The 22,417-nt window shown below is 42.5% G+C and overlaps 1 long non-coding RNA gene across 4 annotated transcripts; it reads right to left on the bottom strand.

Moving 5' to 3' along the window:
* Nucleotides 1-5,973: 5,973 nt before the first annotated feature.
* Nucleotides 5,974-22,019, bottom strand: LOC112547272 (uncharacterized). 4 transcript variants are annotated; one of them, XR_012901632.1, is made up of 4 exons: nucleotides 21,871-22,019; nucleotides 21,142-21,297; nucleotides 17,853-17,958; nucleotides 5,974-6,043 (listed from the first exon to the last, which is right to left on the bottom strand). It is a non-coding gene; the product is annotated as an uncharacterized LOC112547272 (long non-coding RNA). The 4 variants fall into 4 exon arrangements; XR_012901634.1 differs by lacking the exon at nucleotides 5,974-6,043 and adding an exon at nucleotides 13,485-13,697 and having other exon boundaries at nucleotides 17,853-17,963; XR_012901631.1 differs by lacking the exon at nucleotides 5,974-6,043 and adding an exon at nucleotides 13,485-13,697.
* Between the last annotated feature and the right edge of the window lie 398 nt (nucleotides 22,020-22,417).

Raw genomic sequence — 22,417 nt, 5'->3', positions numbered from 1 at the left:
CCACGCAGTAGCATGGTAGGAGGCAGGTAGCTGCTCGGGTGGCAGGTAGGCAGCTTTTCTCGTGGCTGGAGCCAAGGAGCCGTGTGGTGGGTGAGCAGGCAGGCTGCTGTTCTGGCCAGCCAGTGCTGGAGAACTGCATGGCAGGAGGGCTGCTGTTCCGGCTGGTCAGGGCCAGAGGACCATGTAGTGGGTGGGTGGCTGTTCTGGTGGCCAGAGGAACTGCATGGTGGGTGGGCAGCTGTTCTGGCTGGCCGGGACCGGACGAACTGCATGGCAGGCAGGTGGCTGCTCCAGTCAGCCACCTGGCTGGGGGAACCATGTGATGGGTGGGCAGCTTCACCTGGGGTTTGGGACCGCGGGCAAGTGGGAGGGTAGCTGCAACCAGGGGTTGGGGCCATGGATGGACTGGAGGGTGGGATGCTACCGCCAGGGGTTGGGGCCAAAAGCAGGAGGGTTGCTACCACCGGTGGTTGGGGTTGAAGGGATTCTTCATTCCTATTATTGAAACAGAGAAGGGAAAGATGCCAAAAATGAAATGCTCAGAGTTGAGAACAAATCCTGGATTTGAAGCCCACTTGCTGTCTATGATGGATGAATGGATCACTGCCCAAGAATCCACACCATAAACAAGTTTAGAGCTAAGAACTGTATTGGATCTTTTATTGCAGCTTTGACGTGTAGGAGGTATTCTGTGTAGTGAGCTGAAGGGGAGAAGGTAGGATTATTGGGGTGCATCTAGACTACATTCCTCTTTTGAAAGAGGAATGCAAATGAGGGGGAATAAAAAATGCAAATGAAGTGCTGATTTACAAATCTCATGCTTCATTTGCATAATCTCGTCTGATCGCTTTTTCGGAAGAGATTTTTAAAAAAAAAAGCAGTCTAGACGGGGTTCTTTTTTTTTTAAAGAACCCTTTTTCAAAAGAATAATTTTTTTAAAAAACCCCTTTTTTGAAAGAATCCTTACTCCTGAAAAAATGAGGTTTACAGGGTTCTTTCGAAAAAGGATTTTTTTTAGAAAGAACCCCATCTAGACTGCTTTTTTTTGTGAAAAAATCTCTTCCGAAAAAACGATCAGATGAGATTATGCAAATGAAGTGTGAGATTTGCATTTTCAATGTCCTCATTTGCATTCCTCTTTTGAAAGAGGAAAGTAGTCTATACGCACCCTTGCAGTTTGCTTTTATCTGTGTCCAGCTCTGTTGATGACTTCCTGTGTGACTTCAGGCAATTTGTTGACTACGCCGTGCCTCAGTTTCTCTGCCTATAGCATAGGGACATTGTGCCGCAAATGCATCACAGAAGGTTTCAGATGCCTTGTTCATTTCATGTGGGCAAAGTGGCATGAGACTGCAAGCGCAGTTATCTGCTACACTGAGTGCCTAATCTCACATTAGCAGGTCAAGCTATGGGCTTCCTCCCCATTACCAAAGCACCAAATGCATATCCACACCACCCCTGCCCTCATCTTCATGCCCTCATGCCCCCTTGCCCAGAGCTGCAAGAAAGGGAAAGCAAGAGCTGCTCCTTTGGCAGGGGAATTCTCCCATTGGGTAGGTGCCACAGTGGCATACAACTGAACAAGTGCACATGACCTCATTGTTGGTGCACAAGATAAAACTCACTCTGCTCATGGATGGAAAATATTAGAGCGAACACTGCTTGCAACCTCTCCAATGTTGTTAAGACTTGCAAACTTTATACTTTAACTCTCTTATGCCATTATCTAAATAATTTATGAAGACATTGGACGTAACGAGTCCCAGAACTGATTCCTGTGGGACCCCATTCATTCTGCCCTTCAAGCATGACTATGAACCACTGATAACTACTCTCTGGGAACAGTTTTTCAACCAGTTATGCATCCACCTTTTAGTAGCTCCGTCTAGGTTGTATTTCCTTAGTTAGCTTTTGAGAAGACGGTAAGCAAAAGTCTTACTAAACTCAAGATAAATTACATCTACTGCTTCCTGCCTATCTACAAGGCTTGTAATCCTGTCAGAGAAAGCTGTTAGGTTGGTTTGACATGATTTGATGTTGACAAATCCATACTGATTATTATTTATGACCTTATTATCTTATCAGTGTTTGCACACGGATTGCTTAATTATTTGCTCCATTATCTTTCTAGATACTGTTATAAAGCTTACTGGTCTGTAATTCCATGGGTTGTCATTGTCATTATTTCCATTTTTATAGATGAGCACTATATTTGCCTTATTTCCCCAGACCCCTGGAATCTCGCCCATCTGACTTTTCCATGACTTTTCAAAGGTAATTGCTAATGGTTCAGACACCTACAGTCCTGAAAATCCATGGATATTTGCTTTATATCCATGGATATGGATTTGGGTATCTGTGGCTCATTTTTGCGGATACAGATGGGCTACGTCTAGACGGGCATGATTTTCCAGAAATGCTTTTAATGGAAAAGTTTTCCGTTAAAAGCATTTTTGGAAAAGAGTGTCTAGATTGGCACGGACACTTTTCCGCAAAAGCACTTTTTGCGGAAAAGTGTCCATGGCCAATCTAGACGCGCTTTTGCGCAAAAAAGCCCGAATCGCCATTTTCGCAATCGGGGCTTTTTTGCAAAAAACAAATCTCAGCTGTCTACACTGGCCCTTTTGCGCAAAAGGGACTTTTGCCTGAACGGGAGCAGCATAGTATTTCTGCAAGAAGCACTGATTTCTTACAGTAGGAAGTCAGTGCTTTTGTGGAAATTCAAGCGGCCAGTGTAGACAGATGGCAAGTTTTTCCGGAAAAGTGGCTGATTTTCCGGAAAAACTGGCCAGTCTAGACACAGCCATGCAGATGCAGATACACATTTTTTATCTAGAATCCTGCAAATTTTCAGATAGCCACTTGATATCCATCAGTATCCACATCTACAGATGTGGATACAGATATCTGCAGATCATTTTTGCAGAACTGCAAACCAATCTTGTATCTGCACAGGAGTCTACAAATACTCCCTCAGTCAACTCTTTGAGTATTCTAGTCCTAACATTCTGCTGATGTGCAGGGGTGAAAGTTGATGCCGGGACTGCACTAGGCTCGGCATCTTTAGCAAGGGAAGGGAGTTTTTATGGGACCCCAGAAGGGGCAGGGCCTTAAGTGGAAAGGGTGGGACTGCGATAAGACGCCTGCCAGCCCATCTTCTGTGGCCACTGGCTGGAGCCCCAGACCCTTTCAAATCACCAGACTCCAGGACAGCTGCCCTTTATGGTCCCCCTCCCACCATCAGCAGACCTGCCACAGGGTCTGGCACCATTGCCACAGCAATGCTTTAATGTCACTGCTACCCTGGGCAAAAGGGGCAGTGAAGTGCTGTTGCAGCAGGACTGCCAGACCCTATTGGCAGGGCTGCTAATAGGGGAAGCAGATGACTTTTACTGATGCACCACATCTTTTACTTGCTTGCACCAAGGCCCTACATTTTGAGGTGGTCTGTACTTATTGTTTCATGTCCATTGCATGTATGATAATGAGTGACTTGCTAATGAGCAGCTAAACTCCACCACTAATGTCACAGTTGTCATCCACACTATAGACACTGTGTTGTGAGTCACTGGTGACAACTTCCCCTCTGTCTGGGAGAGTGCTTGAATCCCCCTCCCCACTCTGCTCTGGGCCCTGCCCTCACTACACCCATTTCCCCTAAGTCTCCACCCCTACTCCATCCCTTCCCTAAAACCTCTGCCTCTTCCTGCTCCTGCTCCACTCAGCTCCATCTTGTTCATGCTTCCTTTTTGTCACCTCCCCTCAGCCTGCCCCATCCTTGCTCCTCCCTGGCCCTCCCAGAGCCTCCTGCAAGCTATGAAACAGCTGTGTTCGGTGATAGAGGGGGGACATGCGGAGAGTGAAGAGGAGGAGCTGATCTTCGGGACCATGAGTGGGCAAGAGGCAGTGTGGGGAGGAGATAGGGGAGGGAGCATGATTGCTGGTGGGTGCTGAGCACTCACTAATTTTTCTCTGTGGGTGCTCCAGCCCTGAAGCACCATGGTGTTGTACTGCAGGGTGAGACCACATTATAGACCCTGAGTAGTCTGTATGATGTATTGTAATGTGCAGGCACGATGCAGGGTTTGGCACACCTGAGTGATTAAAGTGCAGAAGGCAGAGGTGTGTATGGCTGTGTTTATGTATCTACACATCTGGTGGAACATGGAAAGGCTTCTCTTTAACAAAATTATTTTAGATCCAACTGCAATACATTTCTTCAAGCCATGTAACTTGGTTCAATTGAAACCATGCTTCCGCAAAGATATTTCCTTGCTATCGGCTAGGACTGCTACCATTCTGCACTAGCTCCCGTTTTGCTTTGCTAACAATGCTGAAAATAACTTGCAGTGAGTCACACAGCTGGCACTTTGACACCTGATCAGCTTTCCCAATGCTGGCCACCCAAAACCCACAGCTGCTAAAGAGATCCTAGGAAGCAGTGAGAAATCAAAAAAAAAAAAAAAAAAAAAAAAAAAAAAAAGGTGCCCTTGCAGATGTGAAATTTTGTCCCAAAGCAGTGCCCAATTCCTTTTAGACATATTTAGCCTGAGCTAAAGCACAAGAAAGATACTATATTTTCTTATATTTGATTTGCCAAGTTCAAAGTGCAGACTGTGATTATAAGGAAACATACTAAGCAAGGATTAATGACTGAGGTTGTTTGCAAAAGAATTTACTGCAAGTGACCAAATCCTAGTATTTGTTTTTGTAGACTGCAAAGGAAACTGTGCTGGGTTTTAAAATGATGTGGTATACAGACAGGCCCAAACCTTCAAATACCAACAGCAAAAATACACTTCCTTCATATGCAAATAGTTGAGCAAATGCAATTGCACCTACAAAACATGCAAGCTTTAAAAATGTGTTTGACTTGTTGGTCTGTGAGCATGGGAAAGGATGTTTTGCACATGCAAATTCTTTACATACACATTTTCTGGGTGTAATGAATGTTTTGGCTAACAGAACTGCCCTTTCTTTGTTCCCACAACACATATGTGGTTCCAGTACTTTTTTTCTCTTGGTGCTACATGATGTTACTACAATTTCCCTCACCCATCTCTCTTACGCAAGGACCTCTACTTGAAAAGGCCAGCCAAAGGAACTGGGGCATTGTAGCGTGAATCCTAGGACATAAGAGGGAAAAATAAAAAGGAAAGAAAGGAAAATGCATCCAACTCACACTCAACTGTGCTTATGTGTAAAGCAGAAGTGGCCTTTACACACAACAACATGAACACCACACACAAGGAAATAAAGCCAAAAGAAGGCCAATGTCTGACAACAGAAAAACTAGGAGATTCCTCACCTGTCCAATCAGAGAAGTAACATGTGTGGAGAGAATAAGGAAATGCAAACATATCCCCAAGGCAGCTCCAGTGACCAGGGACTTTCAGGCAGTCCCTCAATTTGGAAATAAACGTATTCCAGGACACAACAAAGATGGTTGATATCTCGGACTTATGATGATCAGTGCAATGCTGATGGCTTTAAACAAGAGGTATCTTAGATAACTTCATCGACTTTGAGAAGGCTTTAGATAGGATTCCCAGGAGCAGCCTATGACACATTGTGTTGGGCATATGGAATCCCTCTCCATTTAATCAACATGATCAAAAGTTTCTATTTAAACTTTACTTCCAGTGTTGATCACCAGTCTCTGAAGGGTAGCCATGGAAGTCTGCCAAAATAACTAGGAGTCCTGTGGCACCTTAAAGATGAAAAGATTTATTTGGGCATAAATATTTGTGAGCAAAAGCCCATTTTGTGTATCTGGTTTTTATCCATGAAAGGTTATGCCCAAATAAATCTTTTCATCTTTAAGGTGCCACAGGTCTCCTCATGTTGATCATAGTTAACTCGGTTTTGAAGTCAAAACAGGAGTATGTTGGGGGTATGCCATGTCTGCAATACTCTTTAACATTTCCATTGACTGGGTAATGCAGCTCACAACTGAAGACATGCCAAGAGGCATTAATTGAACATATTTTTATTCCCAGAAGACCTGGACTTCACAGATGATCTTGCTCTCCTGTCACATAACCTACACCACATACAAGAAAAAAAACAACACATTCAGCCAGCAGAATGGACTAAAAATAATCTGCAGTAAGAAACATATTATGGCCTTTAATTTTCCCTCATTTACACCAATAAGGATAAAGGCTAACATTCTCAGCCAAACAGAAACATGCACATACTTGGGCAGCACCATCAGCCAGAGTGGTGGAACAAGCCAAGATATCCAGAACAAAATTAGTAAATCTGGGAACACTTTTAGGAGCTTAAATACAGTCTGAAAATCATCAAAATACAACACCAAAACCATACTCAAGATTTATCAGAGCTGTGTACTTTCAACATTATTTTATAATGCAGAATGCTAGGAAATAAGTACGACATGACCAAACTGTTTTCATTGCATACAACCTGCCTCAGAAACATCCTCCATATCTTTTGGGCTAAAACAACCTCAAACCACGATCAATTGACACTGTGCAGCCAAGAGGATATGAGCAGCATTTTTATTTGGATGCACTGAAGATTCATTGGCCATGTGCTTTGGATGGAAACTGATTCTATCACCAGTGTGGCAACAAGATATACACCTGAAGGCAAGAAAAAAACAACCCAAAACTGTGATAGCTGAGTTGAAAAACCTAGGGCATAGCTGGGAAACCATTCAGAGACTCGCCAGAAACCAATGGGAGTGAAGGTGCTTTGTCACTGCCCTAAATTCCAGAGGCATAATGGAAACATGACAATGATGAGATGAGGCATCTGGCAGGGCCGGCATTAATGAGACTTGTTTGGGATGTTACTGTCTTGACTCACACCTGCAGTTAGAAATTGGTAGTGTATAGTTTGGCAGATGGTCCAACCACAGTGTATAAAACTGATTTTCAGATGGATATAAGCCTCCAGAACAAGACACTTGATGGAGGCCAGATCTCAACACTTTAGAGAAAAATATTAAACATCAGGAATTATTTGTTTTCTCACTTTACTTGTGTAAATTAGCAATAACTGAGCTGGAGTCAATGAAGTTGCCAGTGTAAAAATGGTGTGAAAGAATCAGTTCTATCTTTCTTTGCAACCGCCTTGCAGCAATAAAAGTTCAAAAGGAATGACTAACCAGTATTTCTTGAGAAGAAAATAATAATCACACTTAAACAATGTAAAATGTGAGAGGAATGTAGAAAACTATACAGATGTCCTTAAAACTGGGCACCATTACACAGTCTAACCAGCACTGTATTAATTAATGTCAAGTATTTGGATAGATTTGATTTTTATAAATTCGAATGGAATATTGAACACAAAAATCTAAATAATCCACCCATTTACATTTATACCAGTGGAAACTGATCCATAGATTCTAAGCAGATGAAAATGGACATGTTAATCTTCCAAAAATATGCTAAATTAAACACATGGTACTATTTAATATGCAATAACTTTCTTTTCACTGTCTTTTACAATAGAAGTGAATGTTCATTAGGGAACCTAAACGGAGACATGTTAATAGGAGTGCCACATTATTAGGTGATAATGCAACCATTAGCACATGTCACTGTTGTAAATCTATTTGTTAAGTTACATTATAATTCTGAAAGAGCTTTAAGGCATGATAGCAATAAGTTTTCTTGTTAATCACATCCTTGCCGGATGCAGTGGAGGAACAGACTAGCTTTTATTACAATTATATTTGAATTTCCTCTTTATTTTCTGTAAATTAATGAGATAGCATAATCTGTATAGATGCTTTGACCTTTCTAGGTTTACATCATCAAGGGAAGAAAATATTTGACTCCAATATATTTTATTCTGTGTTCAAAACCAAATAATAATAGCAAAAATAAAACAAACAACTCAGCACCTTGCTTCCTTTTTCTTGCCTTGTATACCTCTTGTATATAGAAGATGTTCAGCCCTCATTTCAGCAACATATTTAAACATGTGATGAAGTCAATTCCTGTTTTGCAAAAACTTAAGCCAGTGCTTAACTCCATGCACGTAAAACACATATGCAAAATTAAGCAAGTGCTAAATTGAGTTGCTGAATAAGGATGAATTGCTGAATCTTGGCCCAGACAGCATGGTGATGAGCATTGTGTAAGAGACTAACTACAGTTCTTTATAAACAATGAGTAGTCCTGTGGCACCTTAGAGACTAACCATAATATACAGAATCATGAGCTTTCATTTGCAAAACCCATTTCATCAGATGAATTAGTATGGAAATAAGAGAAACCAAGAGCAGAAGTAGTACCTGTCAATTGTAGAACCCATGTTAATGAGGCTGATTAAGTGGGCAGGATGTGTCCCATACATAACTTTTAATGTGGAAATGCAGATGTCAATATTAGGAGAAATTGGTTTTGTAATGTGCCAACCAGTTAATGTCTTTATTTAAACCCAGGGTCAAATCTGTTGATGAATTCCAGTTTGGCAGACTCTCTTTGCAATCGGTTAGTGAAATTCCTTTGTAGAAACAGTTACTTTTAAATCCATGACTGAGTGACCAGGTAGGTTAAAAAGTTCTTTATGTTATATTCTGCATTCATTTTATATTTATCACTTTCAGAACACTTCAGATTTCCACTGAATATGCTACATTACCTTAGCATGTGCACATGAAACTATGAATAGATTGATGGAAGGGAGTCCAGGCCACAGAGAAGAGACCTGCAATGTAGATCTACAGGGCAGTGGAAGTTCCGTTCCTCAAATGAGAACAGAACATGCAGAACTGCCCATGTAGATAAAGGGTGAAATTCTGTGATGTGCCTCTCCAGGTATGTCTGCAATACATGCTGAAGGTGTAAATACCAGCTCCAGATGACATATCTGTGCTGGCTCTGAGCTAGCAGGCTAAAAATGGAGCATAGTTTTCACAGAGGGATTCAGACTGGGATGGGGCTCTGCGCTGAGCCTGGGGCAGGGGGTTGAGGTCCTGGAGGAAGTGTGGAATGCAGGCTCTGGGAAAGAGTAGGTGCAGAAGGGGATTCAAAGCTGAGTTAGGGGGTTGGAGTGTGGAAAAGGGTTTGGAGCATGGGAGAGTATATGGGGTGCTGGTTCAGAGTGCAGGCTGCAGCCACACAGTGTTAACTCAGGCAGGTCATGGCTGACAGCGCAGCAGGGCTAAGGCAAGCATCCTGTCTGACCTGGCTCCGTGACACTCTCAGAAGCAGCTGGCATGTCCGTATGGTCCATGGGAGGGCAACAGGGTTCGACACGTGGCAGATGCCACCCCTGCAGCTTCCATTAGATGCAGTTCCTCGCCAATGGGATCAGTAGAATCAGTGCTTGGGAGGAAGCAGTGTGCTGACACCTCTTGAGTGCTCTCCTGCCTCAGAGCTGCAGGGACATGTTGGCTGCTTCCAAGAGTGGTGTGGGACCAGAGCAGGCAAGGACTTTTAGCAGTTTAAAATCTCCGGGACTGGCTGCAGTAGCCTCTAGGAGAATAAGCCTGATTCCAGGTGACTCCTGATGAAATCAGAAGAGTTGGCAACCCTAAATCAGAAGCTGATAACAGAGCTGATGGCCTGGTGCTCAGGAGCTGGAGCAAGCAGAATGAGGGCAATGAGGGGTTCCAAACAGGAGTACGACTACATCAAGGCTAGGTGCAAGGCAGAAACAGTAGGAACCAGGTAACACAGGAGAAGTCACAGAGCCAGCCTGCTGCCCCTTTATGCCAATCATGTGGTCAGTCAGGAAACCTGTTGCAGACATACTGATGAGGTTGCATCAACACTAATGCTGCTGCAAGCCCAGATTCCTGACATAACCTCCCCGAGGACCAAGCTTCCTTATCTAAGGAACCAGCTCTCTTTCATCTCCCTTCTCCATGCTGTGCACGGATGGAGTGGTGAATCCAGGCCCAGTGGAGTCATAGAACTGATAATAGCTCTGTGTGGCCTAATACATCCTTTTCCCTTTTCTCTACCAGAAGAAACAAGACACAACCTAGGTTTTTCCTGTGCCACCTGGGTCTCCAGTATTATTCTTACACCTCACTTCCCTGACAGCTTTGTAGGAAGAAGTGCTATGTGTGAATGGCATGTTTATTTATGTACTTCATCTGGGAATACTATGTGACAAGTGGCAAGGATGTATTTCTTCCCCATCAAACCAGTCTCTGTTTAGTGTGTCAATTCTTTATTATGAGGTGGCTCTGCATGCAGTATTTACAGCTTTTTTTTATTCTATTTGAACATCTCATAATCTTACAGTGCATTAACTATAATTTGTGAATTAATTCTCTCACTTCACTTTGAATCCCTTTCATGATTCCTTACAAAATTATTCATGTATCTCAACTAACAATGGCTCTGGGCCTGTCCCAGATTCTCTATGCTTGGGAAGTTGAGCATAGCATCAGTTTAAAATCACCATATTGATTAAAAGAAACATGCGGCTGTTTTTAACATGAGCAATTACTTGCTCTTGGCCACTCTGAGTGAACAAACCTGTAACTAGAAATGTGGGTAACTTTGTGAGCTTGTTTCTAAGGTATTACAGGACCATTTGATTTTTAAGGTGTTGGGTGTTTTTTATGTTACAGACTAACACAGCTACCCCTCTGAAAGTTTGTGAGCTTTGTTTCTTATGATAAGATATAGCTGAGTTTTTATACTAGAGAAAATGATTGCGAGTATGTGACAAGATAGAAACATATGTCTACACATATCAAAGTTCAATTGTACTTTGTGCTAAGTCTTGACACTGCTAATGTCAGTGGACCACAGTCAATAGCTACTCTACATTCAAGGAGAAGAAGTGGAACCCTTGGGCACAACTCAGCAGCAGCCAGCATGGAGCGGAGCTCTGTCTCCTATGAAAAGTGGGCTATGCAGCCTACTAAGCTGTCTCCCAAAGAGAACAGCCAACCAAGGAAAAAGGCAGGCCCAACAAAATCAAAGATCACTCCCCACACACATGGCACAAGCAATGAAACAGGTTAAGGGACAACAGCCCATCCCATCCATTGTGTTCCCTTGTTATATGTGCCTGTGTGTTTGCTGGCTAGAGCAGTTGTAGGTATACAGTAACTTCTGTGATATTGCACAGGTGATAGATGGGAATCAACACAAGCCTGCTTGATGGATGGGGTGAGGAGCTCTTCTGGAAGGGTTCCCTGACCTCCCTTGTCAACAATTCACCTACCGCCCAGGGAGTATCAAACAGCTAATGTGAAGCGTCCCCTTGACTTCTGAATTAAACAGCTGGTATAACATTTCCAGTGAGGTTTTGCATCTCTGCACAGTATAGGCTTCCCTGGAAGGAATTTTTGCTTATGTGGCTCACTCCCCAAATGGTGCTATACATCCATCATCATAGAGTCAGTCTGACAGGCAGGAAATCACAATAAGCTGTGCTGGGTTTTGGTACCCAGGCCTCGATCAGGTAGGCCTACCATGTGGAGTTAGTGATGGGCTTACAACATGCTAAAGTTACTCCACCCATACAAGGATTTTCTCTCTCACTAAGGGCATGTCTATACTAGGAAATTATTTTGAAATAACTTACTTCAAAATAATAACTCCCAAAATAACTGTAGTAAGTAGAGGGTTGGTAACATGGAGTCAGCAGGCCTGAATAAAGGCCTGAAATATAAAAACAGCAACTGGCCTGGAATCCAATAAGCAAGACGTTGGTTCAGTAACACAGCAGCCAGGAAAGAGGCCCTATTGATAATTATATGATTATATAAGTTTGGTCAAGCATAGAAGAACATACGGAGGCACTAGATCAAGTACAGGCTGTAAGTCAGAGGGGAGTAGCAGAAAATCTCAATAAGAAACCTCTTGGTACCAACCGACTCCCCAAAATCTAATGTACCTACTGACTGAAGTTCAGGACCAGGTCGAAGTTAACAGCATGGAGGATAGTAAGTAAGCCCCAGTTCTTTGAGGTAACGGGTAGTAACTAGGTAACAGAAGGTGGCAAGCTGGTACATCAGAAGTGATGTAATTTGTTCGTATGTGTCTATAAAAGGGCACTGCAAAGGGTGATCTCCGGCAGACTATGGGGGGGCATAATGGTGTTAATGGGTGCTAGTGTAACCACCACAGGGTAGATTTGAACCTGGGATCTGAGTATAGGAGCCTCTACCCTCTGAGCTAAAAGCCAGCAGGCTCCTAGCCCCTGCTGTAGAAGTCTCTTGGTCTTAACTGTTGCTGTGGTCTAGGTACCACTTGCATTGCTTAGTAACCACACTAGGGCTATGTCTACACTGGCGCAATCTTGTGCCAGAGATATGCAAATGAGGCTAAGCATGGAATATTACCAAGCCTCATTTGCATACCTAATGAGCCGCCATTTTGTGGAAGAGGCTCTTGCGCCAGAAGGAGCTGTCTACACTGCCCCTTTTTGTGCAAGAACAACCCTCTTGCGCAATGCCGCCACGCTGGTTATTTTCCGGAATAATGGCATTGCGCAAGAGGGTTGTTCTTGCGCAAGAAGGAGCAGTGTAGACAGCTCCTTCTGGTGCAAGAGCCTCGTCTGCAAAATGGCGGCTCATTAGATACGCAAATGAGGCTCAGCGATATTCCATGCTTAGCCTCATTTGCATACTTCTGGCGCAAGATCGCTCCAGTGTAGACATAGCCCAAGTGTGTGGGTTACATAAGCACATTGTCACGGCTTACATCAGATGTAGTGGCACAGTGGCGAGTCTATCTGCTGACAACTATTTGTGTATGTAATTTGGCAATAAACCTGCTCTGGTGATTTTAATCCTTATTTGATTTGTGTTCTCTTGGGGCTCTCTGAGAGTCAGTTGTGTTGACTCAAGTGCACAGGTTTAACGTGTTAGACAGGGGAGCATGCACGCATATGGCTGAAAGTTTATTACCATCGATGGAGTAAATGACCTGTAAGGAACCCATTGAGACAACCCTGAAACCCAGACTGATGACAGTAACTATTTCAAAATAAGGGTTATTCTGCATGGAAAGCAGGAGTTATTATTTCAAAATAACCAGCCCATTACTTCAACATAACAGGCTCAGTAGTGTGGACACTCTTCTTGTTATTTTGAGATAAGAAGAGTTATTTTGAAATAACTCCCTAGTGTAGATCAAGGCTAAGACTGTTGCCTTTCTCAAGATCACAAAATCAGAGAAATCAAAATCTTCAAAGGCCAATTTCAGTCAGTTATCCTTTTGGGGCCACTGCAGGATTGTTAACAGACTGTAGTGTGTTATTGAGTGCTTTGTCCCATCCAGTTACATATTTGTCGTGTGATCGTGTTTCCAACACTTCCCCTTGGAACACTGGTCCATGGCCCATAACATGTGGGAGGATGAATAAAAGGAAATGCAGTATAATAGAAGGCAACGGCTTTGACTTTCTGGCTCAGCAATATCTACTAGTTGTTTATGAAAACCTGTGTGGAGCACAAATGTTACTTATCGACCTCTGAGAAGATGCTTTAAGATGTTCAGCAAATAATTTGTCATTAACTCTACCCAGCAGCCTTATGTCATTTATTGGCATTTACATTGTTTATGCCAAGAGTTTTTCATTCTTGAGTCTGCTCCAGCTGCGTTGCACAGCTTCAGTAGTGCACATGGTGGATCACTGAGTGTGTGGAGCCCCCACAAGGCCACGGTTGGAAAGTTGCATTCACAGGAAAATTGGTGTAGCTGGAGCATCCTTAACCCTTGAAATCCCCAGCTTCCACAACAGACCTAGAGGCAGTGAAGTATGAATTTACAGAAGTTTTCCAGCTGCTGTACTTTATACTAGCCTAAATATTGGGGGGGATAGAAGATGGTATAAAGCCACCTCTGGTTCTGCTCCACTTTCTGGTTCTGCATCAAGCACAGTGGGACTGGAAAATTGAGAGGTCATTTTGAATATTTTGGGCTTTTGCTTTTGTAACTCAGTGCAAGATTAACACAGAGGTAGGAAACAGAGTTACAATTGCATATGTGTCAGTGGAATAAAAAAACAAGACTAAATTCCCAGAGCTAGGCAGATATTGCCAATGTTCTTTCAAACTTTTAAACACATTCACTTCAGCAGTATTTGTGCATCTATTTTTACTGTTACTTATTATAGGCTTTGCAAGTAGCAACACCTACCCTTAGGGCAACATTTTCTTTTATAAGACCCTGTTTAGTTGCTTAAAGGTTTGCCAAACCTGAACTATTCATCTTGAAATATCTCATGCAGAGTGTCTGTTTCTGGCTGAATGGTTTGGGGAAGTTTTAGCTAAAATAATGCAGCTATTTCCAAGAATGAGGTTAGGCCAAAATAACATATTTTCCTCTGTGTTAAAAATTATTACAGCAGTTTCCCTGAAAAGCCCTGGGGTCCCCATCCTTTAGAGTAAGTTTTTTGAAATTTTGCACGTGGGTGAATTACCCTGGTGACATGAATGTGCTCTTTGGTGTCTGTGAAAATGAACCCAAATTTGACTAAATTATAAGTCTCGCTGGGGGAAAAAAGGGTTCACCCATGTTAAGTAAAGAATTATTAGTTTGGCTGAAAAATTCTCAGGAGATTCTGTCTGAGAAGAATGGCTAAAATGAGGCCATTCTCTATCCCCACACTGCTCCAAGCACTGTACTGACCACAGGCACACTTTTCCTACATTTTGTCTATGTGGGGAAGAACACAAGGGCTGATGTGTCCTGCTGTTTGTGAAAGGCATAATGGACAGCACTGGATTTTGCTTCATCCTCCACTGTTTCTTTTCTGCAAGAGAGACAGGGTAGTCTACTGACTTGGGGTTCGTCTAGACTACAGGCTTTTGTCATCAGAAGTTTTGTCAACAGATACTATCGACAAAGCTTCTGTCGACAAAGAGCGTCTAGACTACATCCAGTTCTGTCAACAAAGCAAGCCGCTTTGTTGACATGACAGTGTAGACACAAAGGACAGTGTAGACGCAATAACGCCTTCTGTCGACAGAACTCTGTCAACAAAAGGTGTTATTCCTTGTAGAATGAGGTTTACCGCCGTTGACAAAACTGCTGAGTTCTGTCGATGTTATGTGGACAGAACTCAGCAGCAGTGTAGACGCAGGTATAGTTTTGTCGACAAACGTCCACTTTTGTCGACAAAACCCTGTAGTCTAGACTCACCCTAGGTGACTAGCCTGAGACTTGAAAGATATGAGTTCAATACCTTGATCTACAATCAACCTTGTGTGTAATGTTAGTCAAAACTTTTAGTACTTTGCCTCAGTTCCCAATCTGTAAAATGGGGATAACAGTTCTTTTGGTTCCTCAGAGGGCTGTTGAATGGTAATTAGGGCTATATAAGCACTTAAGAGCAGAGTTATTATCTAAATGGCTCCTTAGAATCAAAATAAACAAAATTTACTCTACTGTAGCTCACTGACAGTTCTTGGGTGGGAATATGCTACTGCTAGAGCTAACTACTAAATAATGGTATAAGACCCTTGCTTACTTTCTCTCACTGGAAAGCTGAAGGAAAAATAAAAGGAATAAGTGGGAAGCCATACAATTAGAGATTGCTACTAGAAAAAGGCCAAGTACATATTACTTGTTAAAAGTGGCTGTAGTTAGTGTAACAGCTGCCATTGGTAAAGCTTATTTAGAAGTAAATGCTTAGATTCACAATCTATTCTGAACGGCGTATGACATTTTGGGCAAAGGGAACTAAAACAGCATGTGTGATGGCAGCACAGGTGAGAGATTTATTTCATAATAATCTGTATGCCATGCTGGAATCAATGGCATTTTTGCACTAACATTGAAGCCAATCCAATCCAAAGCATCCTGATATTCCTGGGAGTCTTCCCTATTTGTTTACTGGCCTGCTTTGGATTAGACCAGCACAATACTCTCTGAAGCTCTGACTTGACACAAAGGATTGCAATAATTTTAGCCATTAAGAAGTTCAATATATTGCTTTGAGCATGGATGTGGAAAATAAAGAACTCTCAGAGGCCTGGTATACATTAGACCAGGCAGGTCAGCTTAAGGTACACAAGGGAATTGGCTTACCTTAAACTGAGCCGCAACAGTATCTATACTGTGGGAGGCTGATAGGATCTTACTTTTCACAGAATGAGGACTACCGGACTCTGGTGGAGCTACCCTCAACATTTGATTTGGAGGTCACACTAGACCTGCTAAATCACATGTTAGAAGATCAACCTCTGGACGGTCGATCTTTACAGAGTGTAGACATGCCCTAACAGAGTCTCCAACTCCGAATTTGGGAGAGTTTCACTGTCCTCCAGTTTCGTCCATGCAAAAGTGGAATAATAATAGTAATGTACATACCCCATAAGGCTGTTTAGACAGCCAGTTAAATATGGTACTGCATTTGTTTAAATAAAAAAGATCCTGTTGTTCATTTTTAAAATGTAGATCAGCATTGCTCCATTGCCTACAAGGCTATTCACTGCCATTGAGTTTCTTTTGACATCAGCTCCGGATCTGGCCCTTAATAGGGACTCCCAATGGCTTAAGTCAGCACTGAGCTCCCAAAATTCTGGGTACTTTTGACGAAATTACCAAGATGCAGTCCCTTCCCTAGGGAACTAACAAACTAACCCCCAGATGTCGCTATGGGTATGTCTACACTACCACCCTAGTTCGAACTAGGGTGGTAATGTAGGCAACCAGAGTTGCAAATGAAGCCCGGGATTTGAATTTCCCGGGCTTCATTTGCATAAAGCCGGGCGCCGCCATTTTTAAATGTCCGCTAGTGCGGACTCTGTGCCACGCGGCTACATGCGGCATGGACTAGGTAGTTCGGACTAGGCTTCCTAGTCCGAACTACCGTTACTCCTCGTTTCACAAAGCCTAGTCCGAACTACCTACTCCGTGCCGTGTGTAGCCGCGTGGCACAGAGTCCGCACTAGCGGACATTTAAAAATGGTGGTGCCCGGCTTTATGCAAATGAAGCCCGGGAAATTCAAATCCCAGGGCTTCATTTGCAACTCCGGTTGCCTACATTACCACCCTAGTTCGAACTAGGGTGGTAGTGTAGACATACCCTATCTGATTTCACCCACCGGAAGCCTCATTGATTCCATGGGGACAGGCAGAGCCAGTTGTGACACTGTGCCTCTCCAACAGTGTGTCTACACTGCACCATTATTTCAGAATAACTAGCATTAGTCTGTTACAGAAAAAAAACAGCAGACCATTTGCTTGCTGTTTTTTAGCACAACTTTGTTCTCTTTTAGTATAGTCTTTGTGTAGATGACTTATTTTGTTGTTTCAGTGCAGGGAAAGCCAGCTAGGGTATTTTTTCCCATATCCCATTAGAAGCTATTCTTGTTTACACAAGTTCAGAATGTGGCCTGCACTTTCTAATTTCTTGATTATCTCTTACAGTCATGACTTATTCAGAGAGATACAGTGGAGGATCTCAGATCAGAAATTTTTCCTTTGGTATTAAAAAAAATATCTGCCAATGAAAGAAGTCCAAAAACCTGTATTGAGTGTTGCTTTCTTTTACACGTCCATGAAAATAGGAGACTGCTATCTTTCTAAGCAGTCATTTAATTAATGCATACTAGAAATATCTTTTTGCTGTCATATTTATAGTAATTATGTCAAAGGGCAAATATAAATAATTTGAGATGATAGCCACCGGTTTGTTGAAAACACACTGATTTATTCACAAGGTGCCATTTCTGTATGTGGAATGTAATCATATGGAACACAAAACTCTAGGGGAACCTACATTTGCTGAATACACCCTCTGTGTGCCTCAGTCTCTAGCTGTAAAATGGGTATAATGATATTTACCTCTTTTTGTAAAGTGCTCTGAGATCACTATATAAGAGATAGCTATTATTAGGATGTGCTAACCTTATTACAGTATCCTGTTAAATTTCCAACATTAGTAATTACCTCCTCCTGCTTTTATTAGATCTGATTTTCCTCTTCCTTTTCTGGTTTGAAGCATTCCTTATGTTCCCCATGGGTGTCTGCATTTTGTTGATGAATGAAGAAATACCTGTGCTGAGCATATTTGTTAACATTTTGATGACTAATGCATCAGACATGACAAGAAGGCATTAACCCAGGGGTTCTCAAACTTTGCGATACCACGACCCCCTAAAATGCTAAATGAATTTGTGTGACCCTCTCCCCACCCTCACTGCCCTGGGCTGCTTCCTCCCCCCTTCTCACCAGACTCTTTGCCCTCCTGGGATTCCTTCAAGGTGTTTGCAGTCCTCAATGCCCTTCCCCCCTGCAGGCTCCTTCCCCCCATCTCTTCCTCCTCTGTGCCTCTTTTCCACTCCAAGTCCTTTTGGTGTATGTGGGATTTTTTTTTTTGCTTGTTTGTTTTCTTTCTCCTCTTCTCTCCTCTATCTCCTCCTCTGACCCCCACGTGCCCTTATTTATCTCCGGGTCCTCCACCCCGAACCAATACCCCAACCTGAGGGACCCCGCTCTCTACCAGTTGGGAAAGCGTTTGGTCGCCCGGCAACAGTGCCCCGGCTGGGCTCAAGAAAGGGCAGCTCCATTTATTTAAAATGAGTTATAGGCCCCAGTCCTACTAATACTCACATCCTAGACTTTACACACACATAGACAGATGTAATTCCATTCATTTCAAGCATGTGCATATACACACATACACAAACAGTTCAATTGACTTCAAGCATGTCTTGTCATACAAAATTACATATACAAAAAGTATATTTTTCTGTATATTTGAAAACACAATTGACTTGAATGGAGCTACTGACATATGTGAAGTTAAATGTGTGTTTGCAATATTCAGCCCATTGTATGTGTGCTCCACATCTGACATGTCTTGGAAATATGGGAACTGTTTATTTCTTAAGACAAGACCTAATAGAAAAAAAGAGACAATGGAAATATACAAAATAATGAATTGTACAGAAAAAGTAAAAGTGGCGCTCCTTTTTATCCTCTTCTACATGGATTCCTTGCACCATCCGGGTTCATTGACTCAACACAGACTCAAAAGAAAATGTACACCAATAGCACACACAAAGCGAATTCCTTGAAAGTCTCTCAACCAAATACTCTCTGCTTAGTTTTTAAGATCCAAGTGCATTGTAGTACAGGCAGTCCCTGGGTTATGTACAAGATAGGGACTGTAGCTTTGTTCTTAAGATGAATCTGTATGTAAGTCAGAACTGGCGTCCAGATTCAGCCGCTGCTGAAACTGACCAGCGGCTGACTACAGGAAGCCCGAGGCAGAGTTGCGTGGGCAGCGGGACCGAGAAGCGCCGCAGTCCCGCCGCCCGGGTTCTCCACCGCTTTGCTCCCTGTCTCCCTGGTCTGCTGGGGGGAGCCCACATATTATAAGATCAAGAACACATATTCCTGCGCATCCAGAAATATAATCTATGCTATCATGTGCCGAAAGTGTCCGTCTGCTATGTACATTGGACAAACATCTCAGACACTTCGCCAAAGGATTAATGCCCACAAAACAGATATCAGACAAGATCACAAAGAGAAAACAGTTTCTTGCCATTTTAACCAGAAAGGACACTCTCTCAATGACTTAACCACCTGCATTCTGCTACAAAGACCTTTTACATCTGCACTTGAAAGGGAATCCTCTGAACTGTCATTCATGTTAAAATTCGACACTTTCCAAAAAGGACTCAACAAACATTTGAACTATCTCACCCATTACCAAGATAGTTTCCCCAATTATCACCTCTAATACCATTAACTCACAAACATCCCACTCTCCCTACCTCTAATATCATCAATTCACAGACACTTACCTTCCTTCCTCTCCCCCCCCCCCTGCATCCCCCTCCTGTTCTGCAATGTGATTTGTCTTTTTCATATTTGTTCATTTTTTTTAATTGTATCCTTTGGTATATATGGTTGTGACTATTTTCTTCCACTATTTGATCTGAGGAAGTGGGTCTGGCCCACAAAAGCTCATCATCTAATAAACCATCTTGTTAGTCTTTAAAGTGCTACATTGTCCTGCATTTTGCTTCAGCTACCCCAGACTAACACGGCTACATCTCTATCACTATTCAAAATGTTCTAGTAGTTCTTAAAACAAATTCTTTGTAACTGTGCTCAAGTCAATCTGCATTCACAAAAGTTCTAATGAATGGCTGACATTTTTTCAATTTTTCAAAATTTAGTCAAAAATGTTCGAGGAAATTTTTCTTCTCTTTACTCTCACTGCTAAAAATTTACTTCTTGTTTCCATTCTGAATTTATTTAGCTTCAACTTCAAGCATTGGATCAGGTGAAAACATTTTCTGCTAGACTGAAGAGCCCATCTACTATATATTTGAGTTTGTCTGTTTGTCTGTTTGTTCAAGAACTCCTAAATGGTAAGAGCTAGTACCACAAGTTTGGTATATAGTTTCTTTTTATCATAACTTGAAGTAAGGTAAGAATTTGGTTATGCCAGGAAAATGGGATGTTCTTGGAGTGGGATTGCTTCTCAGGAAACTATATAGAAAAGAAACAGAATCACTGGGCAGGTGAAATGGGCTGGCTGGAGGGACACCCCCCAATCTGGAACTGAACCCAACCTGGAGCCACCCACCCCCAGGCACCTTTTAGGGAAGGCAGGGGCTGAACTCCCCCCCCTAAAAATGTGCATTGGGACATTGCTGATTGTTCCCCTTCTTCAGAGGGTGAGGGGAAAGACAGGAAGGATAAGAGCAAGCGGCTCATATGCACACATACACAGTCCCCTGCTCAGAGTGCCTCCTCAGCCCCCAAATCATGATGCCTGCACACCCCACACCCTCAGACCCCTACACTGAGCACCTCCTTAAAGATCTTAGCAATGCCAGATAAATGTGCTAGTTATTAAATATTTGTTCAATATGTACATATTTAGAGACTGCCATCAAATCACCCTTTAAAATTCCCTTTGTTAAGCTAAACAGATTAAGCTGTTTGTGTCTATCGCTATAAGGCGTGGTTTTTAAACCTTTATTCCATCTCAGGGCTCTTCTCTGAACCCGCTCCAATTTTCCAACAGCCTTCTTGATTGGGGCTCCCCAAGTGGATACTGAGTTTTCAGTAACTGTCACACTAGTGCCATATAAAAAGGTAAAATAGTGATCTACTCCAACTTTATTCTCCTCTTTATGTATCCCAGGATCATATTAGCTTATTAATCATATTTGTTAGGGCAGTCTATAAACACGAACCAAAAATAGGGCTTCACCTTGCTAGAGTCCAGGATTTCACATGCAGTTTTTCTCTTCCATGGCACTGTTATGTTTCCATGGCAGAAGACAGCTCAATCCAGTTTAGTAAAGTATCATGAAAATCCACTTTGTCTGTATATTAACAGGAACATAACATGACTTATGAGGGAAGACTGAAAGAATTGGGTTTGTTTAGTTTGAAAAAGAGAAGACTCAGAGGGGACATGAACAGTCTTCAGATACCTTAAAAGGGTGTTACGCAGAGGAGGGAGAAAAATTGTTCTCCTTGACCTCTGATGACAAGACAAGAAGCAATGGACTTAAATTGCAGCAAGGGAGGTTTAGGTTGGACATTAGGAAAAACTTTTTAACTGTCAATTTATTCCTAACTGGAATAAATTGCCAAGGGAGGTTGTGGAATCTCCATCACTGGAGATATTTAAGAGTAGGTAAGACAAATACCTGTCAGGGATGGTCTAGCTGGTGCTTGGTCCTGCTGTGAGGGCAGGGGACTGGACTTAATGACCTCTCAAGGTCCCTTCCAGTTCCATGATTGTATAATTTTTGACGCTAAAAAAAAACCTTGACTTTATAACCGAATGGAGGCAGCTGTGATTCACCAGGCTGTCAGCCAATCCTAACAACCCCACCAGGCAAGACAGAGCTAAAAGAAACTTTCCATTGTGGGGCTTCAAATGAGGCTGCAGTCACTTAAACAAAAATAGATTCATTAGAAGCCTACTTACTGTAGAGTATGCGAATAGCACTAGATGACAGACGAAATGAAAAAAGATTAACTTCCCAAAGCGGGGCTGTCAGGGAGCTGATGGAGTGAAACACAGGTTACTGGTTACACTTCCCTTCTGCCTGCCTTAGAAAAAATAGCATTTACAGAATGCTGGTGCACAGCAGTGGCTCACGTGCCAATATGATTAAGTAACAATTGCTTAGAATTCCGATCTGTGTTGTCAGAAGTCTCCCTTCCCATCTCTACCAGTCCTTTCTCTTAATGAGCGGGGACATTCATCTTGGCTCTGATACTGTGCTCCCCCACTCCCACTGCTAACCTGACAGGCTGATTTCTATGTAATGGATGTGCTCTTTCCTTTTCACCTAATTAGTTACATTTTATGGTAGTTGGTGTGGAACAGCAGCATCAACTACAGCTCCAAGAGGGTCACATTTTGGTTGTTAGTGTTTTTATTTTTTTAAAGGCGCTAATGAATTAATTTAGCCACAACATTGTGGGCTGTTCTAACTGAACCTCTTAATTAACAGGAAAAGTTTCTTATA

The sequence above is a fragment of the Pelodiscus sinensis genome, chromosome 1 (assembly GCF_049634645.1).
Source record: "Pelodiscus sinensis isolate JC-2024 chromosome 1, ASM4963464v1, whole genome shotgun sequence".
Classification (NCBI taxonomy): Eukaryota; Metazoa; Chordata; order Testudines; family Trionychidae; genus Pelodiscus; species Pelodiscus sinensis.
This window is presented reverse-complemented; position numbering and strand designations above follow the sequence as displayed.